Raw genomic sequence first — 16,502 nt, 5'->3', positions numbered from 1 at the left:
TTCATAAAGTGTTACATAATTTATTTTTAGGTTGTATTATTAGAAAATAACAGTTTAGAATGTTTAAAATTTCCTGGAAAACTGAGGCTTTTATCATTATATACTGGTTTCCCTCATCTTTAATGACAGTTAAAAATTATATATTTTGTCTGATGTTAATAGAGCTAATCAATATTATTATTATTATTATTAGCCTGGTGGTGGATATAATCATGATTTTAAAAATTTATTTTAATTTCTTTTTCTCTTAATTTTACCATGTTTTTATATTTGTAGTATATAATTTTTGAAAAGGATTTAGCTAGTTTTATTTATTTGTTTATGTACAGTATAAAAATCTGTGCTTCTGAGATGGTGGATTTAGATCATTTACTACTATTTTGATTAATGATATTCTTGGTCTTATTTCTACCATCTTATTTTATGGTATTTACCTTCATTACCATAAAACACTGGGTTTATTGTTATTGTTAATAAAGTATAGTGTAAATATTCTTAACAATATACGAGTATATAAAGGAACAAGTGACAATGCAGATATGTGAGTGGCATGAGAATCTAAATTCTGTTTAGGGAACTTACTTCTATCTTCAGTATTTATTCCAACTCAATCACGCATGTATGAAATATGATAAATTATTCCTCAGTCAGGAAGTGCTCTTGTATAGCTTGATGTCTCAGCTACCACTCAGTTCATGGAAGACAACTCATTCAGCATGGTCATTTTGGGTTCCTTGGTCAGGTGTTAAGTTTCCACAAGAGCATATTAACAACTCTGGCCTGCTTTCCAAAGGAACAGCTGTCTCAGGAAGAATGTCATAACGTTCTGTGCTGTGATTCTCTTATTGACATTAGCAAAGGTTGTATATTAAATTCACTGTCTGCTACAGACATTTGTATCTTCAAGGTCATGTGTCTGAATGTTAGAACTTCTTGCACTGTGTTTTGGATCCATTTCAGAACTGTCTCTTATTCTGAGCCCCACCCCAAACTGGTAGCCTATGGGCTACTTTGCAAGTGATTCAACACAGCGTATTGAAATTACATTGTATATGTTGCCTGCAAATTCCATAAAGACCCATTAAGTCTAGTGACTCTTTCTTAATGATAGGTGTCACAATGTTCATCTTTTGCTCTGAGGGGATAATTTTTTACAACTTTATCGTGGTCTAATTTATGTATTATAAAATTCATACTTTTGGAGAGTACACTTAATGATTTTAAGTAAGTTTAGTTAGTTCGGCAACCACAACCATAATTGTCATTATGAGGGAATATCTTAATATGACTTAGACCACTGTATCCATAGAAACTCTACTGAGATGGAAGTCTCTAAATTTGGTGAGATGTATTTCACTTTCTGTCATGCATGTGGTATAGGAAGGCTTTTTGCTACTTCCTCCTCTTTAAATTCATTTAGCATGAGGCCATCCATGAAGCCAAGATGTCCTGTGAGATAGTAAAACAATCAGACTCACTCCAGTCTGGATGGTGACAGAGGAAGAATTGGCATGGACCTAAGTAAGACAGTGACATGTTTCTGCTGTCCACCCAAACTGCTTCTGGTGGTCTGTGCTTAATGACATAGAGAAAAAAACATTGCCATCTCATTAGTTGCATACCATGTGCTAGGGCTATGTTGATTTGCTCCATAAAAGAGACAAAATCTGGAAGAGCAGCTGTAATTGGAGTCACCACCTGTTTTGATAATTGACTGCCATTCACCAAAGCTGTCCAATTTCTGCAGAGGCCAAATGAGTGAGCTCAATAAGTGTGAGGGAGGAATGAACACCCCTGCTTCTTTCACATCCTTGCTACTGCCCTTAGATATATGTGTTGCTTTAGTTTCCTAGTTTTATATGGAAGGCTAGTTCCAGGCCACTCTTCAGAGTATTAACTTTGAAGCTCTAGTTATGGGTTTCAGCATTTTTACCAGGGTATAATCCCAAAATGGGTATTTGTTTATTGCTCACTCCATTCAAATTTTGACTTAGTATTTCTCCTCCTCTTAATCTCCCTCCTGCACTCCTCCTCTGTATTTCTGTGTCTCCTTTCTTCTCACCTGCCTCTTTCTTTTTCTTGACATTTTCTTCTTTCCTATGTCACAACAATACATTTTAAAAGTATCTCGTAGAATATCAATATTCTAATTGCATTGTTGCAGAAAATCCTTTTATGATACCCAGTCCAGCATCCTGCCAGAAGTGTAATTGAAACTATGCAGTCATTACTCATTAGAATAGAGTAGGATACATGATTAAAAAAATACAGGATATAGCTCAAGCTGTGGTGATATCCACTGAAACTTTAGAAGTTTTTCTTTTGTACTGAAGCAACTTCATAGCAACAGTCTCTTAGGTTAAAAATTTCCCTGTCTCCATCATTTTATGAACATCATTTATTTAGACATCAAATTAAACAAATTTTTTGAAAACCTGTCTTTATACTTAAAATAGTTTGTATTTGTCTGACTTTGTATGTAGAGAACTTTATATATAAAAATAATTATGTCAGTCACTGATTCACAAAAGAGAAGATTTTTGGGGGTTTTGTGACTTGTCTCCAGGACGTGGACCTTCTAGAAAGTCCAAATTTCTATAGGAAGTTGAACTTACCTTAACCAAACTCTCATAACAGTGGTTTTAATTAGCTATGAACAATAATCATCCTCACCCTATTTGTTTTAATCAGGAATATAAAGGCATAGTTTTATATACAGTAAAATTTACTACTTTCAAGTATATAATTCAATGTGTTTTGACAAATGAATACAGTTGTATAAACACCATGACATTCATGATGAAGAACATTTTCTTTACCCCATGAAGTGTCCTCGTGCTCATTTACAATCAGTTTTCTCTCTACATATTTAGCTCCTGAAAGCTACAGTTCTGCTTTCTTTCACTATAGTTTTATAATTTTTTAAATCATAAAATGGAATTGTAAAGTATGTAATTTCATACACTCAGCACCTGAGATTATTTCAAGACAATACATGTATTAGTAGTTTGTTCCTTTTTTATTGTTATATTGTATCAAATACAATTATCTGGTCACGAGTTGATAGACATTTGGTTGATTCCATTTTTTGGTTATTATGAGTAATGCTACTATGCACAATAAAGTACACATTTTTGTATCATCATGTTTTCCTTTCTATTAAAAAGACTTTTGAGATTGCTGGATGGAAATATTTTTAGCTCTATAACAAATTGCCACACTGTTCTCCAAAGTGGCTGTACCATTCTGAATTCCAGTTAGAAATATATAAGAAATGAGAAGTAAATAAGCAATAGAGATCAAATGTACAGTATAATGAATATAAACAATAACAATTGTGATAAATATTGTTACATCAGCAATCTTTTTACAATATATTAATAACACACTGTACATCTTAAACTTACAAAACATTGCATGTCAAAGTTATTCAATTTTTTAAAAATAAGAAATATATAAGAGTTCCAATAGCTCCAAATCATAGCTGATACTTGGTGTTGTCGAGTTTTTGTTTTGTTTTGGTTTGTTTTGTTTCGTTTTATAGTCACTAATACTAGGTATGAAGTAGGAACTCAGTAGTTTTAATTTGTGTGTACAGCAAATGATATTAGGCATCTTTGCATATGCTTATTGGCTTTGTGTTTATATTGGGTAAAGTGTGCATAAAATTATTTTGTCCAATATATACATATCACCTTATATGTGATACCAATGTAAGGTGATTTGTCCACTATTAGTGTTTTATACTTCTTTATACACCTACAAAGAGTAATTTATCATCTATATGTTTTACAAACATTTTCTCCCAATTTATGGTTTTTCATTTTCATTTTCTTAAGATTGTCTCTTAAGAAATAATTTTTTTAATTTTGATGAGGTTTGACTTACCATTTTTATGTTTCATAATTCCTACACATATGGTCTAAGAGATTTTCTCCTAAACCCAAGATACCAAAGAATTTCTCCTACATTTTCTTTCAGAAGCTTTATAATTTCAGGTCTTAAATCGGATCTCTGATCAACTTTAGTATAATTTTTATGTTGTTCATTAAAGAATCATTTTATCGCTTATGGATATCCAATTTTTTTCAGTATCATTTGCTGTAAAGACAATCCTTTCCTCTTGAGTTGACATTTCTTTTCATCAGTTGATCATGTATGTGAACCTATTTCTGAACTCCCTTTTCTGGTGCATTGATCTAAATGCCTGTCTTAGGCAAATGTACTGCTGTCTAACTTTATGCCAATACTTTAGTATGAATGAGTTTTAGCATAGTGGAGGCTTAGTATGGGAAGTTAGCATGCATATTGGGGAAAAACTGGTATTTGTAGTCACAGAATGGCTAACAAACACCTCAGCTTTATCAGTTCCCAGATGCATGATGTTCAGATTGTAACTCTTTTCTTCTGAACATCAGTTTCTCATTGTAAGATTATTATGCAGAATAAACAATATTTAATTATATGAAGTATATCCTGGTGCCTGATAAATATAAAACACTTCATAAATGCTAGGTCTCTTTATCCTTTGCTCAGGATGTTTTAATAGAAAAGACATTAACTACTGTGTTTGTGGCAGATAGTAATAGCCACTCATTAAAAACCAAGCAAACAAACAAAAAACACCAGATAACTTCTTCCACTAAATATGTACTTATACCTTGCTACAATAATTTCTAACCTATTTTGAGTAAATCAGACATTTTTTGCCATGCTTAATTGCAGCATATAAAAAAAATAGAAACATAATTTACTATCTTTCAGATGGCATCCCTAAGAAGTTATTTTTGAGTTATAACAAGTTGTATACAAAATATAGTAACAATGTCCTTTTCGTTACATTGAATAAAATGGATGTTTTTCAGCATTTTAATATGTTTACATTGGAGACTAGTGGCCTAATTTAGAAAACATTTGCTATTTTGTACTTCACATAAATCACAAATTAATTTATGCATTTGAGTTTATGTTGCTCAAGCTCATTTCATGAATATTCGGAACATATTTAACTTACAAAAAAAGTGCCGAGTATTTGAATGGATGTTTTTGAAGCCTGGTAAAGAAGGAAAATTGGAAGGAAGTCTGGTTTTAGAATTCAGTAAAAACATTGTTTATGTTTGCTCTGTAACTTTACCACACAGAATGCAATATAGTTAGAAAAGTCATCCTAAGTACTGTCTCCCCTTACTTCCCAAGACCTCACAGAGTAAATGGCTTCATAGATATTGTATGAAATATCTAATATTACTGTTTACCTACTTAATACTTGGGTATTTTGTAAGTGGAAATGGTAAAAAACAATTCCCTTGAATTATCAAATGTTATGTGCTGCTATCTAAAGATAATTCAATGTAGCTATAGTCTAATTTGAGGAATTTAAAATATTTGATTATTCCAATATGCAGGAAATCTTGATCTTACCATTATTTGAAAGACTACAGAACATCAGAGTATTTACAAAATACTTCAATCATATCTAAATTTATGGTGCACCAATATCCAATGCTTATATGGGACAAGAGTATTATAAACTAACTTTTATAAACTAATATATCTATAATTATTAAACTTTTGGGGGAAGCTGATCTTGAATGTATTTATATGCTGTCAAATCTCTTGCTATTTTTTCTCTTTGGACTTTATCTGTTGCTTGATTGGCAATCTTTCTATATCTTAAAATTGAATAGTCACATGAATTTTCATCTAGATTTTATTCTTTGTGCTCTTCTTCCTCCTCCTTTTGTTATTACTATTTTACTCCTTAATAATCCTCCTGGATTGGGACACATAGTTTTTGAGGGCAGGAGCCTGCTGTGTCCCCCTTTGTCTGGTGAAGCAATAAAGCTATTCTTTTTTTACTTCAACCAAAACTCTTTTTCTGAGATTCTATTCAGCACTGGTGCAGAGAGTCCGAGCTTTTGGAATGACTTCCATGGTTTGTAGAGGGGTTTATTCACCCTGTGTTTTTTCGGTGTCTTCCCTCTGCACATTTCTGTTCCAAATTTCCTCTTCTTATATTAAGGCAAGTCATATTAGATTAAAGACCAGCTCAATTACCTCGTTTTAAATTAATTAGCCCTATAAAAACCCTATCTCCAAATATGGAGAATGTAAATATCTTACGTTCTGGGGCTCTAAGGGTTAGGACTTCAATATGAGTTTGTTTTTGTAGTTGCTGTATTTTTAGGAGGAGGAAAGTGAAAAGTGCAGTCAAGATATAGCCATTGAATATTTGAAGAATTGGTAGACTACACAAAATAAAGCATGCAGTATAAAAATTGGGACAGGAAATTGTATGTACAGCATGACCCCAATTTTTGGATAAAATTGTGTATTTTCTTGAAGAAAATATACCAAATATTAAGAGTTCTTTCCTCTATATTAAGTTTAAGAATATTTTTCATTCTACATTTCCATTTTTAACACAAATTGTGCCTTATGAGATTGAAAAAGTACACACTACAATCATGCCTTTACTGAAAATGTGGCTCCTTTATTTTGCATATGCTTGAGATAACTTGGGGTTCAAGTTCCCACTCTCAGTGGAGTTAGGAAGAAAAGCCAACCTGTCAATTAAAGTTACTCCTTTCCAGTCAAAAAGGTACGTGCACCGCTATATTCATAGCAGCACTATTTACAATGGCCAAGACATGGAAACAACCTAAATGTCCATCAACAGATGAATGGATAAAGAAGATGTGATATATATACACAATGGAATACTACTCAGCCATAAAAAAAGAATGAAATAATGCCATTTGCAGCCACATGGATGCAACTAGAGATTATCATATTAAGTGAAGTAAGTCAGAAAGAGAAAGACAAAAACCATATGATATCACTTATATGTAGAATCTAAATTATGACACAATTGAACTTATCTATGAAACAGAAACAGACTCACAGGCACAGAGAATAGACTTGTGGTTGCCAAGAGGGAAGTGGAGTGGGGGAGGGATGGATTCGGAGTTTGGGATTAGCATATGCAAGTTATTATATATAGAATGGATAAACAACAAGGTACTACTGTGTAACACAGGGAACTATATTTAATATCCTGTAATAAACCATAACGGAAAAGAATATGAAAAAGAATATATATATATATATATATATATATATCTGAATCACTTTGCTGTACACCAGAAATGAACACAACATTGTAAATCAACTATATTTCAATTAAAAAATGGTAAATCCTTTTCTTCCCCTTTAAGACACATACCTCCTGGTTGAAATATTAACTTCCTGGTATTAGTGACCACTTTGCGGTAATGGGTGATGACTGATAAAGATTTTTCTCCCCTCTCACTCTCTAAGATAGAGACTGTGGAGTTTAGCAGGTGGAACCCTCCCCCTTCCCCCCCCCACCTTACTTCCAGCCTCACTGAAAGAACAAAGCTATCTCCATGCCTTGCCTTGGTCCCTGACTTCAGGAACTCAACAAAGCCCCACCCCAATCGCTGATCACTGAGATTCAATCTCTGCCTTCCCTGGGTGTTTTCTATTTGGTTTGGGCCGTCAGTTCCTTATATATTTTGGATATTAACCCCTTATTACATAAGTGATTTGCAAATATTTTCTCCTATTTCATAAGTTGTTTTCATTTTGTTGATAGTTTCTTTTGCTGTGCAGAAGCTTTTTAATTTGATATAGTCCTACTTTAAAATTTTTTACTTTGTTGCTTGTGCTTTAGGATTACATACAAAAATAATTACCAAGATCCCATGTCAAGGAGTTTTTCACCTATATTTTCTTCTAGAGAGTTTTATTGTTTCAGGTCTTATATTTAAATCTTACATTCATTTCAAGTTAATTTTTGTAGGTGGTATAAGATAAAGGTATAGTTTCATTCTTTTGCAGGTGAATATCCAATATTCTCAGCACCATTTATTTTAGAGACTGTCCTTTCACCATTGAGTATTCTTGGCTCCCTTGTCAAATACTAGTTGACCATATAAGCATGGCTTTATTTCTGGGCTCTTGATTCTGTTCCGTTGATCCCTGTGTCTGTTTTTATGCCAGTACCATACTGTTTTGATTATCAGCTTTATAGTGTAGCTTGAAATCAGAAAGTGTGATACCTCCTGCTTTGTTCTTCCTTCTGAAGATTGTTTTGGCTATTTGGGGTCTTTTGTGGTTCTATATAAAATTTAGGATTTTTTTTTCCTCATTCTGTAAAAAAATACCATTGGAATCTTTCTAGGGATTGCACTGAATCTATAGATGGTTGTAGGTAATATGGACGTTTTAACAATATTTATTCTTCCAATCCATGAACCCATGTTGTTTTGTTTTCATCTGTGTCATCAGTTTCTTTCCTCAGTGTCTTGTAGTTTTCAATGTAAAGATCTTTGCCTCCTTGGTTAATTTTATCCCTTAGTATTTTATCATTTTTGATGTTATTGTTAATGGGATCATTTTCTTTATTTCTTTTTCAGATAATTTGTTTTTAGTGTATAGAAACACAACTGATTTTTGTTTGTTTGTTTTGTATACAGCAAATTTACTGAATATGTTGGTTAAATCTAACAATTTTTTGGTGGAGTTTTTGGGGTTTTCTATATATAAAAACACATCATCTACAAATAAAGATAATTTTGCTTCTTCCTTTCCAGTTCTGATACCTGTTATTTCTTTTTCTTGCCTGATAGCTATAGCTTTGACTAAGACTTGTACTATGTAGAAGTGGTGAGAGTGGGCACTCTTGTCTTGTTCTTGATATTAGTGGAAAAGCTTTCAACCTCTCACCATTGAGTATGTGGTTTAGCTGTGGGCTTGTAATATATGACCTCTAGTATGTTTAAGTACATTTCTTCTATAACTAATTTGTAAGAGTTTTTTAAATATCATGAATCGATGTTGAATTATGTCACATGCTTTTTCTGCATCTATTTAGATGATCATATGATTCTTCTCTTTCATTCTATTTAGGTGATGTATCACGTTTTTTGATTTGCATATGTTGAACCATTCTTACATCCAAGGGTGAATCCTGCTTCATCATGGTATATGATCCTTTTAATGTGCTGCTGAATTTGGTTTGCAAGTATTTTATTGAGAAATTTTGCATGTATATTAATCAGGAATATTAGTCTATGGTTTTCTTTTCTTGTAGTGTCCCAATCTCGCTCTGGTATCAGCATAATAGTGGTTTTGTAAAATGAGTTTGGGAGTGTTCCCTCCTCTTTGGTGTTTTTGGATGAGTTTGATAAAAATTGATGTTAATTTTTCTTTAAATGTTTGGTAAAATTCACCAGTGAATCCATCTGGTTCTGGCTTTTTCTTTGTTGGGAGTTTTTTCATTACTGATTCAATCTGCTTACTAGTAATTTGTTTGTCCAGATTTCTCTATTTCTTCCTGATTCAGTGTTTGTCTTCTTAAAACATGGACTCAATTCAGCCCATAGCAATGTCCTTTATTAATTTAAGGAAGTTGATGAGACTATTTTTACAAATGGGTGTTGAGTTTTGTCAAATATTTTTGTGTATCTTTTGAAATGATTGTATGATTTTTCTTTAATAGTTCATCAATATACTGAATTACAACAATTGATTTTCTAATGTTTATCCAAACCTAACTTTATCATGATTTATTATCTATTTGTAATATTGCTGAATATGACTTAATAGGATTTTGCTGAAAAATTTTGCTTCTATGTTGTTTAGGGATACTACCCTTTAGTGTTCTTTCCTTGTTTAGCTTTATTTGGTTCTGGTATCAGGGTATAACACTGGTACTATAAAATGAGTTGTAAAGCGTTCCCTCCTATTTTGTGTAGAATTGATATTATTTATTTCCTATATGCTTGGTAGTTTATACCAGTGTCACTACCTTGCCTTGGAATTCTTAAGAAAATTATTTCAACTATAAACTAATTTCCTTGATCCACAATGGAATCTTTAAGTTGCCTATATAATTTTAAAATGAGCAATACATTTTTATTCTGTATTGAAGATGGAAAAATAAATGAGGAGATGTTGTAAGGGAAAAGAAGGGTCTGCCCCTTCAGCCTTGAAGACATTTTGAAAGAAGGAGATGAAAGTTGAGGAAGCAGATGTACAGATATTTTTGTCCTCTTCTCTCCAGGCCAAATCTCAGATATCAAAGAATGTTAAAAGGAAGCCAGAGAACTGAGATAATTTTGCCTCACTTTTTGTTGAGGTTATGCAAGAGACCCTCCTCAAAGTTACCTTTGAAATAATCTAGTCATGTCCAATATGTAAGTAAAAATAGAGCCCTTATTAGTTTTGATAGACATCCTCCTACTAAAGAGATTTTTTTTGACTTGAAGTCATATGAGAGACATCTAGTCACTTGCTCTCTTTTTTTAATCAGTACACTAATAAACACAAGTTCACATTTTTCCCCAAGAAAGTAGTAGAAATGCCAAAGCTCTTCTTTTAGCATGGATGGTGCTTAATTAATTTCTGATCTTACTATCTGTGATCCCAAGAAAGCAAATAGATTATTTAGTCCACAAGTTTATTATTATTATTTTGATGTGATAATTATACTTTGTCTTTAGTGAGGGATATATATGTAACTGAGTAGAGTGAAATAAATTTCAATGTGATGGGCCAATGAGAAATATCAGTTAAGTTTTCCTTGCAAAACTTAATATTGGGTCACTAAAGTCACAATTTTTGTAAACTTTTCCATCAGAGTCATATGTTCTCATAATATTTTTATGTAAAGCCTAATATTTTAATTTTAGAAATGAGCATTTGAGTCTTACAGAAGGTTAAGTTATGGTAATCAATAACTATACTTCAAAAATATAAATTTAAGGAGCTCTCTCTGTATGTGTTTAACAGAATATAAAAGGAAATATCACCTTTGCATCCATACGTCTTCCAATAGAATATGATAATGCTGTATAAATATATAAGCAGCTTAGTTCTAGAATCATATAAACAAGCCATTCTTTGAAGCTTAAAATAATCATTACTTTGTTAGCTTTTGGTCTTCCAATTTCAAGTAGTAATTTTCAAAATAGTTTTAACACTAAACCAAAAGTCTCTGTGTAAACTAGTATAGAGTTGATCCTAGATACTGTAAGTAACACTCTTAGAGAACACTCCAGCAAATGCAGCAAGCAAACTATCTTTTTAATGATATTTATAGTTATATGTATCCTTTGCCTGATTCTCAACACAGAGTTTTACTCTTTCCAAATATTTGGACATATTCTGATAATCATTCATCAAGCAATTGCTTATAATTATTTCTTCAGATGTGTTTAATACCCAGTCTAGTGGGGTATTTTTTGTTATTCCTTTCAGGTGTCTTGTATTTATATTTTTGTACTTTCATATCAAAGTTCATTTTACTTACTTCAATTTCCTGTCCAGACTTTATGCAGAATTTTTATATTATCTTTTTTATATGTCATTTATTTAATGATTGATAATATTAATTGCATTTAAGATAATCTGGGAATTATATGTTATTATTTTAAATATTCAATAATATTTAATGTACAGTATTTATTTTTTAGCTCCCCAATAATAACCTATTCTGATATTAAATACATTTTTTAAAATATTTTACCCATCACATTTAATTTAACCCAAACTTATTTTATGTAATAATACTGACATAAAGATGTAAAAATTATTGAATAACATGTCACTTTTGATAAACAAAAAAATCCTATATACATATCACCCATAATATTTATCTGTCCATTAAAATGTAACCAGATATTTATATTTATTTTTATTTTAATGCTTCTAAGAATAAGACCCATCTTACAATCAATATGTATAATAATGTTTGTTATCTGAAAATATGTTATTAAATATTTTAGAATTAAGATACTATGGTCCTAAGAAATCAATATCTTCAGCAGAGTCTTTATCAAATCTTTAGCCTCCATCACTGCACATTAAGCACTGCACTCTCATCTAGCTGTAGGGTGGCCATATGGTCATATTTCCCAGAATATGGACACAGGAGATGATATCACTTTGATCTAGTGTGGTGGTTGTGGAGTCAAATGGAAATCAAAATCAAGCTCAAGCACTTGCTTGCTGTGAGATCTTAGACAAGTATTTCATTCCTCCAGTTTGCTTCTTTACCTGTAAAATATTGATGGCAACTATACTGTAAAGTTCTTGTGAGGATGAAATGACTCAATTCATGTAGAGTTTTTGAAACAGTACTTGAAATTTAGGAAACCCACCATTATCATTGTAAATATGTGTCCTTTGTCAAACATAAGATGTGGTTATTTCTGATAACTTCCATTATTACTTTGAAGTCTCCAATGGCATTCTTTAGAGGCATAAAATTCCTTAGAAGCTCTATAAATGTGCTCGGTTTAAACATCAATACTGATTCTCTAACCCTAAAAGCATTATCAAAGAAGTTCTGCTTTGATTGGCTAAACCTTAAGAACAGCTTCATCTAAATTAAAGTGAGCATAATAAGTTAAATAAACAAATTAACAGCAGCAATAACAATAACAAAAAATCAAAGTTATTGAATAGGACAATCATATATACAAACAATGTGTCAGAAAATCAAACTTTATCCCCCTCTGCTGCTTACACTTGAGTCTGAGGAAAAGCAGCAAATGATCATCTCCACATTTGCATATATATATGTATATATACATATAATATCTTTTTATATAAATATATACATAATTAAATAATTATATAACTATATTTTTATAACTATATATAAAACTAACCTATGTAATATATATGACTAAATAATTATATAACTATATATGTGTACCTTTCTGTCTTTCTGTCTCTCTCTACACACACATACACACAAACACATGAACACACAATTGTTGTCAGCAGATAAATACAATTTATTCTTCAGATTAAGAATATTTCCTGAAAAGTTTCAGTACTTCCTACTTCTTTTACAAATAGACACTATCTTCCAAGTTTGTCTCCTTTGCTGAAGGAACAGAGCAAAATGAGCCACCCAGATGAATGAACATTCCTCAAATTCCCTAATTAATGTAAGTCAAATAATATTGACAATCCATATCATGAAAGATAAGTGACTTGCTATGACTTGTTCTTTCCTTATGCCAATCTAAAATAATCTCAGCAGGCAGACCATATATTTATGGAGAGTTTTGAAATAATAGGTTATCATTTATATTTTTACCCAAAAAGCAGATATCACTTGGTTACCTTAAAGGAAAATGAAGAGAATGAATATTTAATTCTGGAAGACTGAGAATCAGAATACAAACATTAATTGGATATTTTAAATCACCTGAAGCCCCATTTTTTGAGCTAATATGTGTTAAGCCATATTAAATTTTCTAATTCATTGTAATGATGGGAATAGAAAAAGCATTAAGTCACCAAAAACAACTTATAAGCAAATATTGGGTGCTTAATATTTAAACCATGTAACTCAGATTGAGACTTGAACCCATGTACCGGGATTTGAAACCAGCTAAAACCCAAATTGGGACTTGAACCCATGGTCTTTTAACTGAGATCACACACCTGGTCTCAGGACTTAATGAAGCTCAGGTTCTTGATGTCTCATTGCAGAAAGAATTCAGTGAGAGACATGCTTCACAGACAGAGTGTGGACCATCTCAGAAGGTGAGAGGAGCCCCAGGGTATGGGGTTGTCAGTTTTTATAGGAGTAATAATTTCATAGGCTAATGAATGGGAGGAGTTTCCAGCTATTTTGGGTAAGGGGTAGGGATTTCCAGAAATTGGGCCACCACCCACTTTTTGGCCTTTATGGTCGGCCTTGGAACTGTCATGGAACCTGTGGGTGTGTCATTTAGCTTGCTGATGTGTTACAGTGAACATATACTTAGGCTCAAGGTCTACTGGAAGTCAAATCTTCCACCATTTTGGATCTAGTTAGTTCTAACCAGTTGTTGTCATGTCCTACAGCTATGCCATTCTTGTAAAGGTTGTGCCCTGCCCCCTTCCCTCCTGTTTCAATACTATATATATCAGATATTGTCTCTGTACTAAAAGAAATGCAATAGTCTTGAAGGAGACAAATAATGTACAAGTTATACCTTCAGAGAAAAATATGTGTGACTATGTATAATGAAGTGATGAGTTGCAGTTCTGGTTATCAATTACATTGTAAAAATTAGTAACTATAAATGAAATATTTTCTCAGTTTCTTTGTGACAGTATTACCTACTAATGCATATAAGATTTATGAGTATAAAGATGATACAGCTTAGTAAAACCAAACAAATTTCCCTGAATAACATGGAATAATGTTGCAAGTTTTTTTTTTAATACACTAATATCTAGATTGATGAGTAAGGTTTATTTGTAGAATAAGCAAGGATTTTTGGCTATTTATGAGAGGTGTTATCTAACATCTCTCAAAAATAAAGTAAAATAATACTTTCATGTACACTTTCTAATTTACTTTCAAATGGAGAAATGCATTCTGTTTGCTTTTAGTGGAAAGCAAAATAAACTAGATGTCAACAGATTATATATTTCTTTCACTCTGCTTCTATTTTCTTTAGAAAATCATTGTTTTCCAAGAATGCATTTGAATTATTTGTATAATAAGTTTTTAGATTAGATGAGCTAAAAACAAATGTTTTTTAACTGCAGATAAACTATCAAAAGTGTGAAGTGGATTTTCAAAATTATGTGTTGAAAAGCCTAGACATACATTCAAACTATAGAAAATCACAGAAAAGAAAAAAATTGGAAAGCATAAAAATGAAAAAAAAAATTTTATTTAATATATAAAATATCATATATTCTAAGGAATAGAGAAACAAAGATAAGAATTATATCTGACTTTTCCTCAGAAATCATGCAAGCAGGAAGAGTTGAGTGAAATACTTAAAGGGTTGAGATATCACTAACCTAGAATTCTGTACCCTGTGAAAATATCCTTCAAAACTGATAAAGAGGGCCTCCCTGGTGGCGCAGTGGTTGAGAGTCCGCCTGCCGATGCAGGGGATACGGGTTCGTGCCCCGGTCTGGGAGGATCCCATATGCCGCGGAGCGGCTGGGCCCGTGAGCCATGGCCGCTGGGCCTGCGCATCCGGAGCCTGTGCTCCGCAACGGGAGAGGCCACAAGAGTGAGAGGCCCGCATACCGCAAAAAAAAAAAAAAAAAAAAAAACTGATAAAGAAATTGATTTCTGAGAAAAAATAAGTTGAAGGAATTTGTTGCCAGTACACCTGCCTTGAAGGAAACATGGATTTGGATTGGTTGTAAATGTATAGTTCAAACTCTAGGGCAAACACTTAAAAAGGTTTAAAAAAATGTAGTTGATATGCTAAAGAAGTGAGAAAATGGAATCATATAAAATGATCAATTAAAAATCACAAAAAGCAGAAAAATTGTGGAAGACACAACATGAACAAAGAAAAAGGACACAAATAGAAAACAGTAACAAATATGTGTAGTTATTAATGCATCTATATCAATAATCACCTGAAAATATCAATGATGTAAATACACCAATTAAAAGACAGAGTCAATTAAAAAATAAGAACCAACGATATCTTTTCTACAATAAACACACTTTAAACATGACACATACCAATAAAATAAAGGAGTGCAAAAAGATATACCATGCTAATCAAAAGTGGAAGTAGCTTTATTCATTGCAGACAGAGCAGACTTCAGAATAAGGAAAGGGTGGATGCAACTAAAAACATACTGTCAAAATACATGAAACAAAATTTGATAGAAGCACAAGGAGAAATAGACGAGTCCACTGTTATAGTTGGAAACTTTAATACCCATCTATCAGAAATGGATAAATATATCAGACAGAAAATCAGTAAAGATATAATTAATCTCAACATCACCATCAGTCAGCAGGATATACTTGACATCTGTAGATTACATCATCCAATAACAGCAGAAAATACATTCTTCTGAAGCTCTTGTGGAACATGCACCAAGGTGAAAAACACTCTGGGTCATAAAACATATCTAAAAATTTAAAAGGATAGATATTACACAATCTCTGCTCTCAGACCACAGTAGAATTGAACTAGATATCAATAACAGAAAGATAGCTGGAAAATCCTAAAATACTTGGAGACCAAAAAACAGAGTTCTAGAAAACACATGGATCAATGAAGAAATGTCAAGAGAAATTTCAAAATATTTTGAAATATATAAAAATAAAAGTACAGCTTATCAAAAGTGGTGTGATGCAGTAAAAGAGTGTTTAGAGCAAAATTTATGGCATTGAATACATATATTAAAGAAAAGTAAGATCAGATATCAATCTAATTTAATACTTTAGGAAACTAGTAAAAGATGGGCATATTAAATCTAAAGTAAGCAGAAGAATATAATAAGAATTAAAGCAGAAATCAATGAAATTGAAAAATGGAAATCAATAGAGAAAAATCAACAAAACCAAAAGCTGGTTATTTGAAAGACCAGTAAAATTGATAAGCCTCTAGTCAGTCTAACACAAAAAGAGAGAAAAAACAAATTATTGATATCAGAAAGGAAAGAAGGGCTATCACTACAAATCTCATGGATACTTAAAG

This window comes from Mesoplodon bidens, assembly GCF_964165515.1.
Source record: "Mesoplodon bidens genome assembly, chromosome: 1".
NCBI classification, from domain to species: domain Eukaryota; kingdom Metazoa; phylum Chordata; class Mammalia; order Artiodactyla; family Ziphiidae; genus Mesoplodon; species Mesoplodon bidens.
Note: the sequence above shows the minus strand (reverse complement) of the source record.